The sequence below is a fragment of the Urtica dioica genome, chromosome 7, assembly GCF_054948205.1.
Source record: "Urtica dioica subsp. dioica isolate 48M chromosome 7, U.dioica_male_clone48M_v1_H2, whole genome shotgun sequence".
NCBI classification, from domain to species: domain Eukaryota; kingdom Viridiplantae; phylum Streptophyta; class Magnoliopsida; order Rosales; family Urticaceae; genus Urtica; species Urtica dioica.
This window is the reverse complement of record NC_142762.1, coordinates 21151792-21167268: the sequence shown is the minus strand read 5'-3', so window position 1 is coordinate 21167268 and position 15477 is coordinate 21151792. Positions and strand designations below refer to the sequence as shown.

Sequence of the window (15477 nt, the reverse complement as noted above, 5' to 3'; positions counted from 1 at the left end):
CTCCTAGTTTCGTCAAATTAACAGAAAATAATAACGTTTAATGGGTGTAAAAAATCTATAAGATGAAAATTAAGAAATGGATAGCGGGTGCGTGTAAAGGTATATAGGAGCAAGGCCGGCCCTGACCTAAGGCGGGCAAGGCTTGTGCCTTGGGCCCCAAAAAAATTATTTTACACTTTTTGTCTATTTTTAAGAAAATTTACATTTTTTTTACTTAAAAATTTACACTTTTAGTTCATTTTCTAAAAAATTTACATTTTTTACCTTGAAAATTTAAATTTTTATTAGTATTATAGGGTTTGGGCCGGCCCTGTATATGAGAGAGAAAAATTTACCACGACCGGTCCCCAAAACATTATGTGGGCATAAATAGCCTTTTATGCATTGGCTTAAGCTTATCTATATATAAGGAAAAGGTTTGATCTGAAATACATACTCTACAATTCCAAGAGCAATACGACCAAAATTATATTAAAAACGTCAATGGCTACGAAGCCTGGTATCCTTACTGATTGGCCATGGAAGCCTCTCGGAAGCTTCAAGGTACGTACGCAATCAAAGACTTTGCAAATTGACGTATTTCCCAAAATGCAATCAAATTCAAGTATACAATTAACATATTTCTGCTATGTTCATGATATGCATGATATGATAATTATCAAAACTATACAAGTCACCACAGTAATCAAAATATATAAATTTCATCTCTCTCTCTCTCTCTCTCTCTCTCTCTCTCTCTCTATATATATATATATATATATATATATATATATATATATATATATATATATATGCATGAAGATAAAAGTTGCAGATTGAAAATTGAAGTTATAATCGAAAAGCATTAATTAATTGTTATATAGAAAATTTTACATTAATTTTTTTATTTTTTTTTATTTTATTGGCTTCAAGTTAATTGTTTGTTGATAACATGGATTTAGCCAGAAAAAAGTAATATTCCCACTTGATTCAAATTGTTATATGTTGTCTACCAAGAAATATTGAAATTGAAAACATAACTCGTTCGTACAAATTACGATTATATATCATCTTCCATTTACAGATATACACGAGTCCGATATAAATCAAATATACATGTAGACCTCTTTTGATGATTTTATAATCAAGAAATTTGCATGAATATTACTATTTCAAAACAACTTTACCAAAATCAATCATAAAACAAATGGGTCTTGTTCAACCGATGGCAGGTTTGGGCCTAGATGGTCCGAACATGGGTGTGGCTCAAGGGCCTCCCACGGTGATGCCGGCCGAGAGGCCTGGGAAGTTTGACGGGCTCAACTTCAAACGTTGGCAACAAAAGATGGTTTTCTTTTTGACAACCATAGGACTTGCTCGGTTTTTGACCGAAGATCCTCCGGCCACCTCATGAGGGTGAAGTCGACCCACAAGTGCTTAGGGCCTATGTGAGGTGGAACGAATCCGACTACCTATGTCGAAACCACGTGTTAAATTGTCTCGCCGACTCTTTATACAACGTGTATAGCTCTAAAGCCTCGTCTAAAGAGCTTTGGGATTCGTTGGATCGAAAGTACAAAACCGAGGATGCGGGCTCTAAGAAGTACATTGTGGGTCGCTTCCTAGAGTACAAAATGGTGGACACGAAGACCGTGGTGAGTCAAGTGCAAGAGCTTCAACTCATTTTCCACGAGATTCAAGCCGAGGGAATGACCATTAGCGAGTCTTTCCAAGTTGCCTTCGTAATTGAGAAATTGCCACCTGGGTGGAAGGAGTTCAAGAACTACCTCAAGCACAAGCGAAATGAGATGAGTCTTGAAGATTTGGTTGTGCGCCTCCGAATCGAGGAAGACAACCGTGGATCCGATAAAAGACTAAGAACCGTCTCCGAGCGAGCCAATGTCGTCGAACATGGCGAGAACTCGAAGGGGAAGAAGCACGCCTACCAGCTTGGTGTAAAGGGAGGGACGTTCAAGAAGAAGTACCAACAAAAGATTGTTGGTAAATGCTTCAATTGCAACTAAGTCGGTCACCGAGCTGCCGATTGTAGAAAGCCAAAGAAAAAGAAGAAGGAGGCCAATGTCGTGGAGGATGATAATGACCTCCTCGTCGCTGTGGTCTCCGAGGTCAACATGATTGACTCGAACCCGAATGAGTGGTGGCTGGACACTGGAGCTACCCGCCACATCTGCGCTGACAAGAACTCCTTCTCCACCCTTGAGCTGCTAGGAGATGGAGAAAAGTTGTTCATGGGCAACTCTGCCACCTCTGAAGTCAAGGGGGGAATGTGAAGTCTTCTTGAAGATGACCTCTGGGAAGGAGATGAAGCTCACCAAAGTTCTCTACATGCCTGATATGCGGAAGAATCTTATCTCTGGGACTGTGCTGGATAACCATGGTTTTAGGATGGTTTTAGAGTCTCAAAAACTTGTATTGTCTAAGAATGACATGTATGTGGGCAAGGGCTATGTCAAGAATGGCATGGTCAAAATGAATGTAATGGCCATCAAGGCAAAAGATATGAATAAAAGTTCTTCTTCCGCTTATATGATTGAGTCGTCTAATTTATGGCATGGTAGACTAGGTCATGTAAATTATGACACACTGAGGAAATTGATTAATTTGGAGTGTATTCCAAAGTTTAATATTGACTCAAATCATAAATGTGAAATTTGTGTTGAAGCAAAACTCATGAGAACATCCTTTCATAGTGTTGAAAGAAGTAATGAATCTCTCGACTTAATCCATACTGATTTATGTGATTTAAAGTTCATGCCCACGAGAGGTGGTAATAAATATTTTGTGACTTTTATTAATGATTGTACAGAATATTGTTACGTATATTTGCTTAAAAGCAAAGATGAAGCAATTGATAAATTTTCTATATACAAATTGGAAGTTGAGAATCAACTTAATAAGAAGATTAAGAAAGTGCGAAGTGATCGAGGAGGTGAATATGTTGAACCATTTGGTGCTTTTTGTGCACAACATGGAATTATTCACGAAGTCACTCCACCTTATTCTCCTCAATCAAACGGCGTGGCCGAACGTAAGAATCGCACTCTCAAGGAGATGATGAATGCGATGTTGTTAAGTTCTGGGTTACCCCAAGAAATGTGGGGGGAAGCGATCTTGTCTGCAAATTATCTTCTGAACAAGATACCCCGAAAGAAGGAGGATAAGTCTCCGTCTGAGCTATTTATAGGAAAGAGATCTTCCTATAAATACTTACGAATGTGGGGGTGCTTGGCCAAAGTAATGGCTCCCGCTCCAAAGAAAATGAAGATAGGACCAAAAACTGTAGATTGTATCTTCATTGGGTACTCACACCATAGTAATGCATATAGATTCCTTGTGTATGACTCGAAAAACCCCGATATACACAACGATTCGATTATGGAATCTAAAAATGCTTCGTTCTTTGAACATGTATTTCCTTATAAGTCTAAGGAAGATGAACCAAGTTCATCAAACCATTTTCTTGAGGATATTGAGGAAATAACTCAAGATAATGATGAAGAGTCCGAAGAAGAGATAGAGTCCGAGGGACTTAGACGAAGCAAGCGAGCGAGGGTAGAAAAATCATTTGGTTCTGATTTTTTTCACCTATATGCTGGAGGCTCCACCTCTAAATTATAAAGAGGCCGTGAACTCTGTTGAGGGTCACTTATGGAAAGAAGCCATAAGAAGTGAAATAGACTCTATCATGGAAAATCATACTTGGGAGTTGGTTGATCTTCCTCCTGGAAGTAAAACACTTGGATCTAAGTGGATCTTTACGAGGAAGATGAAAGTCGATGACTCAATTGATAAATATAAGGCACGACTGGTAATAAAAGGGTATAAACAACAAGAGGGTGCTGATTACTTTGATACTTATTCTCCAGTGACGAGAATAACTTCTATTAGATTGATAATTGCAGTTGCTGCATTACGCAATCTTGAAATTCATCAAATGGATGTAAAAACAGCCTTTCTTAATGGAGATCTCGAAGAAGAGATATATATGAATCAACCTGAGGGTTGTATTGCACCTGGACAAGAAAAGAAAGTCTGTAAACTAGTCAAGTCGCTTTATGGCCTTAAACAAGCCCCAAAGCAATGGCATGAGAAATTCGACAACGTTATGATGTCGAATGGATTTAAGATCAACGAGTGTGACAAATGTGTGTACATTAAAACCTCTGAACATGGATATGTGATTCTGTGTTTATATGTAGATGACATGGTCATAGTGGGGAGTAATGATCGTATGGTCCAATCCACAAAAGATATATTGAACTCAAGGTTCGATATGAAAGATCTGGGAATTGCTGATGTAATTCTCGGGATCAAGATTACCCGAACACCCAATGGGATTGTACTGGATCAAACACACTACGTTGATAAAATTCTAGACAAATTTGGAAAGGACGATTCTGGAGTCTCGAGAACTCCCATAGACATTAGTCAACACTTGTCTAAGAATAAAGGTGAAAGCATCTCTCAAATTGAATATGCTAGAGTGATAGGCAGTCTCATGTACTTGATGAGTTGCACGAGACCGGATCTAGCCTACACCGTAAGTAGACTAGCTCGATATACGAGTAATCCAAGTGCTGAACACTGGAAAGCAATCGTAAGAGTATTAAGGTATCTACGATTCACTCGTGATTATGGTCTACACTACACGAGATATCCTGAAGTAATTGAAGGTTACACTGATGCAAGTTGGATATCTGATATTCAAGATTCGAAAGCCACGAGTGGTTATGTATTCACTCTGGGAGGTGCGGCCATATCTTGGAAATCCTCCAAACAAACTGTGATAACGAGATCCACGATGGAATCTGAGATTGTTGCATTGGATAAATGTGGGGAAGAAGCCGAATGGCTAAGGAACTTTGTGGAGGATATTCCTAATTGGACAAAACCTATGCCTGCAATATGTGTATATTGTGATAACCAATCTGCTATTGGTAGGGCACATAATGTGATGTATAATGGTAAGTCTAGACATATCCATCGAAGACATAATACCATTAGACAACTTCTCTCATCTGGAGTCATTAGTATTGACTATGTTAGGTCCAAAGAGAATATTGCGGATCGGCTAACCAAAGGGTTAAATAGGGACCAAGTAGAGAAGACATCCAAAGGAATGGGGCTAAAGCCCATGGCAAATAAAGCCAAGGCAAAGGAAACCCAACCATGATGACTGGAGATCCCAAGATCTTGGTTCAAAGGGACAACCTAATTGTCAAAGGCTATGTGAGGTCACTGTGGGGGAAAACACCAAGTCCTATTCCTATATTAAAATAGTGAATCCCGTACGAGGTTAAGCTTAGAGCTTTTAATGATTCTGTGAAATCGGATTGTTGAGATTCCGAATGAGTAATGCGGGATTACTCTTGATAAAAGAATCACCTATGTGAGAGAGAAGTAGGGCCGCTTCGAAGGAGAATTAATTGGGCTTAATTCTTTAGAAACTCTTGCAGAACCAGGCTGATGTTCAGGGCCAAAATGAACATAACCATGAGAACTGAACCTGTGTCTGGAAAATATCAGTGGGGGATATGTGTATCGTTTATACAAAACGGCTAACAGTTCAAGGACAACGTGTCTACTGAGTAGTCAGTAAAGGTGGCATATCTTTCCGAGGGAAGGTTCAAAGGCTTTGCCTACCTATCTTATACTGGTATTGACCGTAGAATCTATCACCACATCGAGTCGTGTCTTTATTATTGTCGTCTCTATTTCATTCATGTGGGGGATTGTTGGAATAAAGTTAATAAATATTATTTATTAACACGTAAATGGTTGATTTTGTGGCAACAATTTGAGTGAGATCCACTCATCGGAATTGGATAATTCCAAGTGATACCTTGCCAAAATCGGACCTAAGGTGAATGAGAAAGTGACGAGGTCGACTGGTTCCAGCTCGACTGGGCGAAGTCGACTGGACGAAGTTCCAGCTCGACTGGGCGAAGTCGACTGGACGAAGTTCCAGTTCGACTGGGCGAGGTCGAATGGACGAAATGACGAAGTCATTCCAGCTCGACTGGGCTAGGTCGACTGGACGAAGTGACGAAGTCATTCCAGCTCGACAGGGCGAGGCCAACGTACTCGAAGTGACGAAGTCATTCCAGCTCGACTGGACGAGCTCGACCAGACAAAGTGGTGACGAAGTCATTCTAGGTCGACTGGACGAGCGCGACTGGACGAGCTCGACCAGACGAAGTGACGAACTGTACGTTTGAGAATTAAAGCCAACGGTTTGTGTGCTTTAATTCAATGGTTTTTGAGCTTTAAATGCGCATTATTGCTGTATAATAATGCCATTAAGGCTGAAAAACGTTGGTCTGTTCGTTTGGTTTGAATTCAGAACGTTGTGTTAAATGGTTGTAATAACCTGCGTTAAATGCCTTTAAGGCTGGACGTTTTGAACTTCAAACCAACATAGCCTAGCCTTGGCCTATATAAAGAGGCTTCAGCTCTCATTCAAAAGACACAGAGATATACGAGAATTCCATTTATTTTCCCCACTGTTCCCGAGCTCACTTCTTCCACATAAAGTATTCTTTTGGTTTGTCGTGGTGGTAGTTTTCTCACAGGTTCTAGTTCACCGAAGCCGAGTCGTGTGGTGCATTGCTCGTCTTGTAGTCGTTGTATCCTGGGAGGCTTTCGCTCACGAAATCCAGCACCCGTGGGAGGGCGATAAAAAGCTTCAAGGAGACCGTCCAACGGGCCTCGACTTTTTCATTTCCGTTGTGTTTTCCGGTTTTTAAGGTTTAGCCGGTTGCGTTGTAATCTTTTTACGTGTATTTTTCCTTGCATGCATTTTGTCTTTTATTTATGTCAATATTACAATAATATTGCTAACCGTAGACAGAGAAAGAAATTGGTAAAAAAAACCACGTTGTATTTGATGATTAAAGAATGGTTGACGATGTCCGCCTAAGAGTTCTATTTTACACAGATCTCGGCTTGCGTATAAATACACTGATAAAACTTATAAAAATTTAAATATTCATTTTGAAATTTTTGTTTTAATTTCTGAAACGTCGTAGTTTTTTTTTTTACTATATGTGAAAAAAGTACACATAGTTTTTTTTTTTTTTTTTTTGTCTTTTCATGATGCATGTATGTTACTTTTCTTTTTAATTAACACTGACAGGGATGACCAAATAATTTTGAATGGAATAATGTTCTACATGATAAACCAAATGTTTACTCGAGCCTCGAAGCGACCGCTGTGGAGGACAGATGTGATCATAGCGGTTCTTTTGCACACGGGTGTAGTCGAGTTCTTGTACTACTGGCTCGACAGATCACTTCACCACCATTTTCTCTACTCTCGCTACCACTCTCACCACCATTCTTCAATTGTCACTGAGCCAGTCACAGGTATCTTTCTCATAGTTATTTTCAGATTCTGTCTACAAGCATTAGTTGGTAATTTAAAGTATAAGTTTATATATATCTACATAGTTATTTTCAATATCTAGTACATATTTTTTTTTTATTAAAGTTAGTCGGATGACATATGTCTTAAATATGGTAAGCGGGCACTGCACCAAAATAATCAAAATGAAACTATGAAATTTGTTTTTAGCCTACGTTTCACAACTTTTAGGAAAATAGTCAACAGGTTTATGTGACAATAATTAAAGTCTGATTTACCCTTATTTATTAAAAAATTCGTCATTTTCTCTCTCATATTTTTCCTACACATTTTTACATAAAAACTTCAAAAAATCATATTTATCTCTTATGAACTCGAAATTGAGTGATTCCAAATCCTACGGATTCGTGACGCCGAGATCTTCAAAAATAGATCCATTGTGTTTGATGAAAAATCATGTTTAATATCATAGATGTAGAAAAATCACGTTACTACCTTAAATATGGAATAATTGAAATTTTTTGAAATTATAACAAAAAATAAATGGAAACGTAAATATGATGCATTAAACATATTTTTTTCATCAAACACAATGGGTCTATTTTTGAAGATCTCGACGCCACGAATTTGTAGGATCTGAAATCACTTAATTTCGAGTTCGTATGAGAAATATACGGATTTTTGAAGTTTTGATGCAAATAAATTATTTGAAAAAAAAATAGGAGAGAAAAAGTGACGAATTTGCCAATAAATAAGGGCACATCAGACCTTAATTATTACCACATAAGCCATTTGACTATATCCTAAAAATTGTCAAACGTATGCTAGATCTAAAATCACATGTTTAAAGTGGCCTAGTTAGTTACGGATCTCTTAAAATAATCATTGGGAGATTAAGATTAGGGATTAATTTGACAAAGGAGCTGATTTAAGTCTGATCCTGCTACATTGACAATATCTCGATTATAAGGTGGTGATAGTGTGGCCAGTGACAGATTTACATAAGGTTCAGGGGGTCAAGTGACCCCTTTAAATTTTTTTTTTTTTAAAAAAAAAAACTACCCTAAAAATTTACAAGTTAGACTCCCTGATTTTTTTTTTTTTTTTCAATTAGCTTCTTCTGATTTTTTTTCTTTCAAATTAGCTTAAACTTATGTATCTATAATGTCTTTTAAGTTGTTATTAACAAAATATATGACAAAATAGATTTTACCAATTTAATACATCAGGATAAATGCAGTCTAGTAAAGAGATACAAGATTGATAATATAGTTCGGCTACGATGCCTACATCTGAAGGTATGATATTTCTGATAGAAAAGGAAATTCACTAGTTGTTGTCGCACGAAAATGAACAACTATTTAAAACCTCGGGCGGTTCGATCCAAGGCCGGACCAAGTGATCGCACCCGGGCCAAGAGTGTGAATTCGATAGTCTCGAGCTAGGGTTCTCTCCGATCAACCCGCCTCTCGGGAGAGGTAGGGGGCGAGGAGGATGAGTGACCGTGCCTTGGTTGTCGGCTGCCTACGTACCCGTGCGTGGGATCAGGTCAGAACGTAGTTCAAGCGTGCGTGACGCAGTATGAGGCGTGGAGCCTTGGCGAAGAGGCGTGCTCGACGAAGGAAACGGGGCGCGAGGAGTCCTCGGCAGCGTCTCAGAACTTCGGAGATCGCGTACGCGTCTAGCGTGTTAGACGCGCAAGGGTAGCTCTAGTTGAGAACCCTAGGGGCGTGCTTGAGCACCGGAGAACGTTCGGTCAAAGGGAGCGACGTCCGGGAAGTTCCCGTGAGTGCTTCGGGACCTTTGAGAACGAGGGAGAGAGAAGAGAACTTGCTTCAGGCCAAATGTGGCATCCAGAGAAGCAGAGAAATCGAGCGTGTCGATAAGAGATGAAGAGAATTATTGGATATTTTGGGATGGCTTTTCCCCTCAATGAGAGAGGGTATTTATAGGTGTTTGGGAGCCTTAGAAGGTCCCTTTTTCGTCCATGTGGGACTAGGATCACGCATGCCATCAAGTGGAAGCGCACGGCGCGCGCGGCGCACAAAGAGCGGCGCACAACGCGCGGCGCGCTGCGTGCGGCGCAAGGGGCGCGGCGCGCGTGTCACCGGGCGCGGCGCGAGGGTCACCAGGCGCGGCGCAGGTCGCGCGGCGCATGGAGCGCGCGGCGCGCGCCTGTATGGCGCGGCGCGCCGTCTGCTGCACGGCCGGCCGGTGTAGCGCGCTGTGTGCGTGATGGATGGCTCGTCTTGGCCGGGTTCTTGCGGGCCTTCGAATGTCATTCTTCTCACGTGAAATATGAAGCTTTCTACTTGACGAGAGTGACTCGATTCGAGGAGCAAGGCTCGGCCCGACGAGAGCGACTAGCGACTTGATTCGAGGAGTGACTCGAGGATGACTTGAGGCTCGACTCGAGGAACAATTAAAGGCTCGACTCGAAGAACCATTCAAGGCTCGACTCGAGGAGCGAAGCTCGACTCGAGGAGATTGACTCAAGGCTCGACTCGAGGAGCGAAGCTCGACTCGAGGAGTCAGGAGTTTGGGCGAGGGCTTGAAGATTTGCCGCTCTTCAGGACCTCCGGCCTGACCATCGGCCCTTTGAGCGACGTGCCTTCTTGGCGTCTCGGGTTTTCCGAAAACGACCGACAACATTAGCCCCCCAAGTTCGTCGTTCGGGAGGCGTCCCAGCGATGAACTTTTTGTTCTTCTAGTTGGGTGTTTGAGGAAAATGTTTCCCGTGCCTTGTGGCCCCGAGGAAAATTTTTTCCTCTTCTCTTTTTTCTTTCTTCTTTTTTTTTTTTTTTTTTTTTTTCAGGGGGCCGCGCGGTGCGCGCCCTGGACGGCGCGGCGCACGGTCTGTGCTGCAGGACTCGCGCGGCGCGCGGGCTTGGCGCGCGGCGCGCCCCGTGCGCGGGGCTGGTTCGCTTCGCGCGGGAGAACTCCGACTTTTTGGAGTTTCTACTCCGAATTTGACCCTTGTGGGAGTAGGATTTCGACTCCTACCCCCCTAGAAGTCTATAAATAGACCCCCCCCCCTTCCCTTTATTCCTCACTTTATTTCTTCTCTTTTCTCTACGCTTGTTTTCTTTTTTACGCTTGCATTATGAGTGTCCCTCCCCTTTTCTCAGTTGAGAGTCCCGAGATTGATTTCTCTCTCTTGTTTCAGGGTTCTGAACACGCAGAGGATGATCTCTTCGCGGGTTTAAGGGAAGTTCCTTTGCACGTGGAAGAAAATCCAAGCGGAGTAGAGCAGTGGTTGGAGGAAGGCGAGCTGGGTGCGACTGTGCCCGCTGCTCAGCCTCTCGAAGAGTGCGCGCCAACTGGGCGCGGTACAGGTGGGGAGTTTGATCGTCCCGCGTCCGGGGAGCCTGCCCCTCGCCTCGTGATCAACTTAGTTGGCGGGGGGGTCCGCGGCAAAGTCCGCCTCGACGTGCCGCAGCCTGACTTGGGCTTTCAAGGCGTGCCGGGAGATGTTACGGATGCGGATGCGGTGACTCCGCTAGAGTCGGTTCTCGACGAGATAGACTGCGTGGACGACTTTGGTCCCGAGTCTGAAGATCCCGGAGGTGAGTCAGAGGCATGTCCGGGGGCCGAAGGCCTCGCGTCGGAGTGTCCCGAGGTGCCGCCGGCGGCTGCCGTGGCTGTGTCGGAGGGCAGGGGCCCTTCCGTGGAGTCAGGGGGTCCTCAGCCCGGGACCCCTGACGCAGAGGCGTTGGTATCGGCGAGGTCGCTCGCTAGGACGGAGTGATATCCCGAGGAGGGCCTTGCTGCTCCCGAGGACTTCGATTGTTCGGGGGTCGATGCTTCGAGCACGCTCACCTACCGGACATTCGTCGGTCTCCGGGAGGCTTTTGCCATTCCGTCGTCCGTGGCACTTCTCCGTCCCTTAAAAGACGACCGTCCTTTCCGGCCTCGTCGTGGTTTTGCCGCAGTTTCAGTTGCGAGTCTTAACTGCGGGCTGCGGCTGCCGTTTCAACCCATCGTCCAGCAGCTTCTCGCCCGTCTGGGGGTGCACGCATGTCAGATGAGCTCGGCATTCTACCGCATAGTGGCGATGTGCCATATGGAGTGGCATTGCCAGACCGAGCGGGTGATGACCGTGAGCGATTTTCGCAATCTCATCGCGGTCTTCCCTGCGCCCGGGCAACCCAGTTTCTTTGTGGCCCGCGATCGACGGAATACTAAGCTGATCATCGATTCAGAGAAGTACAATCGACGACCGTGGGTGTGGGTCTCGGCGGAGGCTTTTGGTGACGCGCCGCTCCGGTTCGGCCCCTTGTCCGAGTTTCCCGCTAACGAGGGGGCCGACGATCTCGACTTTGTGAAGGAGATCCGGGGAATGTCGGAGGCTCGGAAAGCCGTTGAACGATTTCGTTCTCCTGAGCTGATGGCTTCCACTGGGTTGTTCCCGCCGTTTCCTCAGCGGACCGAGGGTGCCCCGAGTGCCGCATCATCTCTCTCGAGCGGCGATCCTCAAGGTATGTTGACGTTTCGTACTTCTTGCTTTTGTTTTTAGCTCAGGGTTTTGACTTTGTCACTTTTGCAGTCTCCTCGGCTAGGGCGAGGGCTCGGGCTCGTCTAGCGAAGGCTTCTCGAGACCCGAAGTCGTTGGCGGCGGTTCGTCGTCGGATTGCTGCGCGGGATGGACGGGAAAGGCTCGATACCGATCATCGGGCGGAGAACGGTCCTCGCGCTTCTCTGAAGCGACCTTCCTCCTCGGCTTTGCCAGACACGTCTTCGGACTCTAAGCGTGTGAACTCGATGGTCGACGTGGAGGCCGCGGAGGTTAGGGGGGAATGTTCCCTGGGCCTTGCTCAATCTTCGATGAAGATGTGGAAGAGCGTTGTGGCCAGCAGTGACGTAGAGTTCTTTCGTCACGGCGTTACCGATGCACAGAGAGTGAGTTTCCCTTGCCTCGTTTGCGATGAATCTGTCTTTTGCTAAACTGTCTTTTTGCCTTCTCAGGTGCTTGCTCGAGCGACCCGGGGCGAGAAGATCCTTCACGACCTCATTAGGCGGATGAGTCGCGCCCAGGAGGAGCTTGCTCAAGCGAAGTCTCAGCTGGCCCACGCCGAGCGAGGTTCTCACTCAAAGGCGGAGTTTGCGAGTCTCCGTGAGCAGCTTCAGGAGGCTCGCGTGGAATTGGGAGTTACCCGCGGCAAGTGCGACCGTGCTCAGGCGGCGGTGGCGAAGATGGCTGAGGAGCTAACGACGGAACGTCAAGCCCTTGAAGTGGCGACTCGGTCGACGGAGGTCTTCCGGAGCGAAGCGCGGGACCTTCGACGTCAGTTGGAATCGCGCACAGAAGAAGTTGGCATTCTTCAGGGCCAGCTTACATCGAGTGAGGCTGCCCGTGTTCGTGCGGAGCGTAAGCGCGACTCCTTGGCGGAGGAGGTGGTTCGGGTCGCCGAGGAGAAAGCCGCGGCGGAGCAGCTTGCGTCCGACCTTCAGGACGACTTTGATGTCGGAGTCGAGGAGGCAAGGCACGCAGCGGCGGTGGAGTGTCGGGACGCCACAGCTGCCGAGAATGTTTCTCGGGGGGTCACCTTCGACTTCTTCGACTCGCTTTTCCCGCCACTCGACGGGGCCGACCCTGTGGGCGACGATCTCGCCGAGTGACCGTTTTCTTTCTTTATTTTTCCTGCGCAAATGTTTTAGCGCGTGCTTTTTAGGTTTTTCCGTTCAGCGCACTTGTCTTAGCGCTTGCTTACTAGGATATTTCCCTTTAGCGCACTTGTCTTAGCGCATGCTTTCTCGGTTTTGAGGCAGTTGCCCCTTTCTTTTATGAGGAGTTATTCATTTATTTTTATGAATGTTTTCGCACATTTATCTTCTATGGCATGCACGGACGGTCACTTGTTTGTGTCAATGATTTTGTCCATCCTTTTATCTCGGCAGGATACTTTTTCAAACACGCCAGTCACTTGGACGGTTTGCGTTCTTAAGTATTTTCAACTGCGAGTCAGCCATGCTACGTAGGTGTCTTACGTGTGCCGGATTGTGCCACGTGGGCGTCTCAAATCGCGCCATGTAGGCATCTTGGGTTGCGCCATGTAAGCGACTTACGTGCGCCATGTAGGCGTCTTAGGTTGCGCCATGTAGGCGTCTTACGGGCTGCGCCTTTACGCGACTTACGTGCGCCATGTAGGCGTCTTAGGTTGCGCCATGTAGGCGTCTTACGGGCTGCGCCTTTACGCGACTTACGTGCGCCATGTAGGCGTCTTAGGTTGCGCCATGTAGGCGTCTTACGGGCTGCGCCTTTACGCGACTTACGTGCGCCATGTAGGCGTCTTAAGTTGCGCCATGTAGGCGTCTTACGGGCTGCGCCTTTACGCGACTTACGTGCGCCATGTAGGCGTCTTAGGTTGCGCCATGTAGGCGTCTTAGGTTGCGCCATGTAGGCGTCTTACGGGTTGCGCCTTTACGCGACTTATGTGCGCCATGTAGGCGTCTTAAGTTGCGCCATGTAGGCGTCTTACGGGCTGCGCCTTTACGCGACTTACGTGCGCCATGTAGGCGTCTTACGGGCTGCGCCTTTACGCGACTTACGTGCGCCATGTAGGCGTCTTAGGTTGCGCCATGTAGGCGTCTTACGGGCTGCGCCTTTACGCGACTTACGTGCGCCATGTAGGCGTCTTAGGTTGCGCCATGTAGGCGTCTTACGGGCTGCGCCTTTACGCGACTTACGTGCGCCATGTAGGCGTCTTAAGTTGCGCCATGTAGGCGTCTTACGGGCTGCGCCTTTACGCGACTTACGTGCGCCATGTAGGCGTCTTACGGGCTGCGCCTTTACGCGACTTACGCGCGCCATGTAGGCGTCTTAGGTTGCGCCATTTAGGCGTCTTACGGGCTGCGCCTTTACGCGACTTACGTGCGCCATGTAGGCGTCTTAGGTTGCGCCATGTAGGCGTCTTACGGGCTGCGCCTTTACGCGACTTACGTGCGCCATGTAGGCGTCTTAGGTTGCGCCATGTAGGCGTCTTACGGGCTGCGCCTTTACGCGACTTACGTGCGCCATGTAGGCGTCTTAGGTTGGGAGGCATGGAGCGACTCTTCGTCACCATGCGCTCGGGAGCGCAAGAAGTATTTCTTGGTCTTAGCGACGTTTTCGGGGTTGTTTGCGCCCTCAGAACGTACGGGTGGTTGGCTACTCATCGTCTCTCAAGTTCGAGAAGGTTGAGTTCGCAGAAGAAAAGAAGAAGATGAATAGAAGGGATTTCGGGCTGAATAAGTCGGGAAGTCCCCTCCTTCTAGCGCCAAAATGTTGTCGCACGAAAATGAACAACTATTTAAAACCACGGGCGGTTCGATCCAAGGCCGGACCAAGTGATCGCACCCGGGCCAAGAGTGTGAACTCGATAGTCTCGAGCTAGGGTTCTCTCCGATCAACCCGCCTCTCGGGAGAGGTAGGGGGTGAGGAGGATGAGTGACCGTGCCTTGGTTGTCGGCTGCCTACGTACCCGTGCGTGGGATCAGGTCAGAACGTAGTTCAAGCGTGCGTGACGCAGTATGAGGCGTGGAGCCTTGGCAAAGAGGCGTGCTCGACGAAGGAAACGGGGCGCGAGGAGTCCTCGGCAGCGTCTCAGAACTTCGGAGATCGCGTACGCGTCTAGCGTGTTAGACGCGCAAGGGTAGCTCTAGTTGAGAACCCTAGGGGTGTGCTTGAGCACCGGAGAACGTTCGGTCAAAGGGAGCGACGTCCGGGAAGTTCCCGTGAGTGCTTCGGGACCTTTGAGAACGAGGGAGAGAGAAGAGAACCTGCTTCAGGCCAAATGTGGCATCCAGAGAAGCAGAGAAATCGAGCGTGTCGATAAGAGATGAAGAGAATTATTGGATATTTTGGGATGGCTTTTCCCCTCAATGAGAGAGGGTATTTATAGGTGTTTGGGAGCCTTAGAAGGTCCCTTTTTCGTCCATGTGGGACTAGGATCGCGCATGCCATCAAGTGGAAGCGCACGGCGCGCGGCGCGCGGCGCAAGGGGCGCGGCGCGCGTGTCACCGGGCGCGGCGCGAGGGTCACCAGGCGCGGCGCAGGTCGCGCGGCGCATGGAGCGCGCGGCGCGCGCCTGTATGGCGCGGCGCGCCGTCTGCTGCACGGCCGGCCGGCGTAGCGC

General features: G+C 46.8%; 1 pseudogene; it reads left to right on the top strand.

The window, feature by feature from the left end:
* Positions 1-6293: 6293 nt before the first annotated feature.
* Positions 6294-15477, top strand: part of LOC149390381 (very-long-chain aldehyde decarbonylase CER1-like) — a 124117-nt pseudogene continuing 114933 nt past the window's right edge.